Source organism: Procambarus clarkii, chromosome 26 (assembly GCF_040958095.1).
Source record: "Procambarus clarkii isolate CNS0578487 chromosome 26, FALCON_Pclarkii_2.0, whole genome shotgun sequence".
Classification (NCBI taxonomy): domain Eukaryota; kingdom Metazoa; phylum Arthropoda; class Malacostraca; order Decapoda; family Cambaridae; genus Procambarus; species Procambarus clarkii.
In genome coordinates this window covers 10,902,754-10,908,659 of record NC_091175.1, presented here as the reverse complement: position 1 = coordinate 10,908,659, position 5,906 = coordinate 10,902,754, and positions in this window count along the sequence as shown.

The following is a 5,906-nucleotide window of genomic DNA, read 5'->3' as shown; positions in this document are numbered from 1 at the left end:
TTATTGAAATAACTATTCATTTTTAGCTTGTATTATGTTTTATCACCTGTATTTACCAGTTGGTGCTTACCTGATTGTGAGAATGGACCCCAGTTCTTGGGCTCTCCACTACTTGCCTATTGGTTTTCCAGTAATGTACATAGATAATTTTATCTGTATAAGATTTGACTCAATGACAGTCTAGATCTGATTATTAACCTCAGTTCAGATATGCAAATTGGTAAGTCAGTTGTTTCCCTAGTACCCAGTAAATGTGGAATGAAGCATGAGAGATCTGTGATGAAGCATGTGTGTTCCTTGCATGAGATGAGGTAAAGCCTTTCACATGCATGTCTCTTACTGCCAAACCCATGATATGCTCAGGAATGTATTTTTCTTTTATCACTGATGATATAAGAATTGTTTAGTTGTTAATTAATTGTTTAATATATTTGAATATATTTTGTAATATAATTTTAAGCTTGATTAAATGTTATACTATATATATATATTGTTTTTTTTTTTTTTTTTTTTGCAAATATGTGATCATCATATATTTTGTTCACTGTTAATGATGCAATACATTTTTAAGAAAATATGGCTTTAATTAATATGGACTTTATAATAAATTTTACATTGAACTTATATGAAGTCCCAAAAGAAATTTGAAATATAATCCTAAAGATTTTTCATATACTGTGAATGGCAATCATCTAGTTTATAAGTCAGCAGTTTGACAAGACACCTTTAACTTGTTTGCAGAATTTTGTTGAACCATCAAGATTACAATGACAAGAGCACTTTGGTCCTTAACCGCCTGCTTTCACCACCATCTCCACCACAACAACCATCTCCACCACACATTGTCTTGGTTGTCAGCTCATCCTATCATCCTCCCCACCCACCCTCCCTCTTCCCCACAAATTCAACCAATCTGGAAATGCCCAAAAGCGGGACATCAAATACAAGCTCAGGACTTGAATATTGAGAGTGCGTGCGAGTTACCAGCTTGTCCACTTGCAGCTTGTGTACAGTATTGTTTAGTTTGTATTTTAGTGATTGAATGGATGTGTGATGTTATAGTTGTGTGCATCTTTGGGATTGTTACATGTTAAGCAAATCTGACCCTTAAGCAGTTCAGTATGGTCTATTTTTCATAATTAGCTTAGGATATATGGTACTGTTACTGCTGTTGTTTAACCAAAGATAATTGGCAATAGGCTTCTTGTAAGTTCCATTTATATATTGTTATTTAGGTTATTAGGCAATTACCTTTCCAAAATGAAAGGACTCACAATATCGAAATTATTGAGTGCGTGGTTACCTAAACAACTTTTTTGTTAAGTTTCTTTGACTGGGATACCTTATGGTTTTTATCATGTTCTTTTTTCTTTGGCAGGTTTCCATTCATTACCTTAAATGCCTATTCATATTGACTCAATTTGTAAAACTCAAAAGTGCAAAGAATAATGTATGAGTTTTATCAATGTAAATTCTTTGCAACTATCTCTTCTGGAAGGGCTTTCCTGAGCTGTCCTCCTGCCCTACTCTAAACATAGGTACCACATTTAATTCCTAACAAATCGATAGCACCTATTAGAGTCTAGGGCAAAATTCAGCCCCCCCCCCCCCCCAATAAAGGCAGAGGGAGTGTGGATGCAAGATCAACGACACTAGTGAGGGGAAAACAACCAGAAAGGCCGAGTGAACAAAAACAAGCAACTTCTTGGACAACATATGCAACCCTGATTTGAACTTTTGTACATACTGGCTTGAATCCAACCACTAGTTCGCTCCAGACCACCACTGCCAGATGGCAGTTTTGGATGCTTCTCTGCATTGTGACTTGTCTGTCCCAGCTGTCATCTTCAGCATCTGAATTTTGTTCTAAAGCATTTCTTCCTTCATTATGCACCACGTTCCATTCACGTCATCTCTCGACTGGGGGTTCATGGTTGGTACTCCTAGTCTGGGAGGCATCTCTCCTGGTGGGAGTCAATCTTGGTTCATGAGTTGACGGCAGTTTTGGGGTACTCCACTGCACTTTTTCTGGTTTCCCCTACTTGTGCTCTGGGGGTTCTTGCTTTCCCTGGTGTGGGCTGGTCCAGTTTCTTCCAGTTTGGGGATGATGCCCTTGGTCATTACTAGGCTTCTGGCTCTCGTGGTTTGGCTCTTCATGCTTGCTTGCATGGCTGTCAACTGTTATCATGGATGGTTCCTCTGTTGCAGGATAGGCATTTATGTACTCAGCCCTGTCTGAACATCAGAGGGCCATGGCTGTTCAATAATTTCTCAGCAGGCATTGAAAATACTGCAAGAACAGAGGGGTGGTACTTCCAAAAGCTATTAGATAGGTTCCTACAAGAGGTACCAGACCAACCGAATTGTAATGGATAAGTGGGCCAGCATGCTGCTCCAAGCAACAGTCTGTTTGACTACGTTATCGGTAGGGCCAGATTTGGGGAGTAGAAGAACTCCAACAACCTTCTCCAGGTATGCTCCATTCCCATTCCCACCTTTTCCTTTTTTTTTTTGTCTTTGGTGTTCAGGAAGTCTAGCATGGGCAATGTGTGAATGACAAGGGTAGCTGCTGGTAGCCCTTAGTCATTAGGGCTGCCATCTGATGCCAAAGGTATGAGGTAACTAACAGTAGCAGTTCTAACAGTAGAACCTAGACAATGTGTGTGCGTATAATTTGAATCAGGGTTGCAAGTGTTGTCCAATCAGTTGCTTGTTTTGGTGCACATTATCTTTGTAATGGTTCTCGCTCTCTGGTACTGGGGTTGACCTTGTGTTTCTACTCCCTTTGCCTCTATTGAGGAAAACAGGTTTTTGTCCTGGTCTCCAGTAGTCACAAATAATTTTAGCTAGGTGCGGTATCTGCATTTAAGGACTTCAGTTTAGTAGCTCAAGGAGATGCAGAGGGTACACATCAGGAAAAGGTGTTGCATAACATTCAACAGCAGATTTTTTTTTCCTTGGTGGCACGGGGATGGGGGGGTGGATTTTGAAAGAACCTCATAACTATTTGAAACCAATATCACTTGTCTATAATTGTAAAACTAAGGTACTTTTTGTTATTGTACAGGTTATCTCAATGGCAACATGTGTGTAACATTTGTTTTTGTATTTATATACTGTATATGATAATGTGCTATTATATTTACTTTATAGCTAAAATACTTTTGTATTATAATTCAACTGTGCATATTTTTGTTTTTGGTCAATGTAGCCCAAGGCAATTACTGTTTTGTACTGTAATTATTTTTTGGGTTCGGAGAGAGAATTTTTTGAATGTGCGAGGGTGAGCCCCTTAAAGTGAGACCACCTTTACACACAACCATCTCGCATTTCACCCCAAATTCTGCACTTGAACTTCACCCTTATCATGCTGCAACTCTACCCTCGTCACACTCCCCTTCCCCTATCAGCTCCACACCCCACTACTACCCAACATCTTTACCTAGCGTGTTTTAACTCCTTCATCTTTTCCCACATTACCTCTCCCCAATCCTCACTGCCCTTCCATTTTGACTCGACCCTCCTTGAAAAATTTCTGCTATGGTGATCAACTTCCAGTTATACATCCACTACCATCTTTACTCACCATTCACCAACACCACCCATATGTCTGAGGGAAGTCAACCTAACCACCCTAGAGAAGAGGGGAATAGACAAGGTGGACACCCATTCCAATGCAGGAAAGTAAAACAAGAGAACCTGGGGTGGAAGATAGAAATTCAAACAAGTGAGAGACATGTGAGAAAATTCATGAATGCTTTGTGGGTGTTCAGAAGTAAAATGCAGTGATGTAAGTTATGGAAGCTACCACCATACATGGCTACATGAGCATAATCACCAGGTAAAAAGTGGCTGTTAGCTAGAGTTCAATTTTTGTTGACATTGAGAGGTAAGCACCTGCATCCACACAACTAAAATCCCAAATATCACATGACCACCTATGTACCGCATCTCCCGGCCACAACATTCCCATTCTCACACTTGCCTACTACAGTATATGTATTTCTATTTCCAAAACAACTTAAATCCCAATAATAACAAACCATCACTCACATTTTTAAATACATAGAGGGAGAGATACTTAAGAAATTATAAATTATACACAACATTTGCGAGATCAAAATTGGAGTGCGGCAGTTGTATGGTGTCCATATCTAAAAAGTACAAACACAAAATTGAAAGAGATGTGAAGATATGTTACCTTGAAGACTCAAGGCTTCTAGACTTGAAACAACAAGTTATGAGGAGAGACTTGAATCTCTCAAAATGCCAAACCTAGCAGATAGAAGGGAAAAGAAAAATATAAGCACAACATAGAAAATCACAACAGAAACAATGTACAAAATTTGTAGAGAGTAATTTTTAAAACCTGTAACATCAATAGAAATTAACAATTGGGAGGTATTAAGCTTGGCTTGGCTTGGCTTGATACAAGAATTGATCTTACTGTACAGATACTGTATTTGCAAAATGTAGTTAAAGAACTTTAGCAGTAATGTCAAAATTGTGATCTTAACTATTTATTTTTTGATATTCTGTTATGCACTTGTAGAAATTAATCATCATAGTTTAAGTGTGGCAATGATTATTATTACTTTTTTTTCACAGTACAGTATATTTATTAAAATATATACTAGTCTTGGTGCTATGAAATTCTTGACAGGTAAAGTGTTACTCTGTTGACACTTGCCTACTTCTACCACTTTCAATCCTTCCCTTATATTAAAAGAGAGAACTCATATTTTTCAAACTTTTTTATTAAGGCTTATACTTTATATACAACCAAATTTATTTTAAAAGCATAATTCATACTCCAGTACAACAATGTTTGACAAATATACTCTCAATCTTTTAAAGCAAATTTGAAGTACTAGATGATGGTTAGACAAAGTTTATGATATTATATTCCCAGACTTTAATTAGGCTTTTGATACTTCTGTATGAAAGATTGGTAAGGAAAAAGAGGGGCACATGATACAAATGGGACAAGTGTGATGCATTACTATGTCTCGAATAAACCTATCAAAAGGATTTAAATTTGTGAAATTGTAATCTATATTTCTACGGTTAGTGTTAAATGTTAGCTCAAAGTCATCATTCCATGGGTTGTGTTGTTGAACCAGTCAGACAAGCAGCATTGTTAACACTGCTGGTGTTCAAAACATCAGCTCTTCATATGTTAAACAGTACCAGCATGTGTTACCTGAGCACTGGCATGCCAAACCATAGTAGGTAAGCAATTATTAAGCAAAGGAAATTATGTATTTAAATTGTAGTTCTTTTTTTGTGTATGCTTATCAATTAATTGGTAGATGGGATCCCTTATGTGGCTTCATTGTGTTGTACACTACTTGTATATATTTACTGTACTTATTTTTTTATGGTTTCTTTTGGATGTCTTCAGAACACCTCTTCATATTGGCTTGAAACTTGCAATATATTATATATTATTTATAAAATAGTTTCTTTTTAAAATTGAAATTTTTGTAAAATTTTAATTGAGATGGGTGTTAGCAACAATGAATAAGCATAACTGTATTAAACTTTCAAAACTCATTTCCTGATACAAAAGAATGTGCTAGATAGCTTATATTGAATTCCAAACCTAGGAAGTTTTCAGCTACGGCAACGTCATCAGTAAGCAGTGGTTGTTGGCTACTAGACAAAACAAACTTTTATTACCTTAAACATTGCATAAAATTAACCAAACATAATGTCAGTAGGACTTGAAAATCATTTGGATTGCATGTGCAAATGTCTAAGATAAATAATGGGCTTACATTTAAATTTTTGTCGCCTCAAAGAAAACTGTCACAAATTTCTAAGGGGCTGATTGTGAGGGATTAAGACAGTATCTAATAATTGTAGATTGGGCAACCTTGAAAACAGAAGATAATTAATTTCCA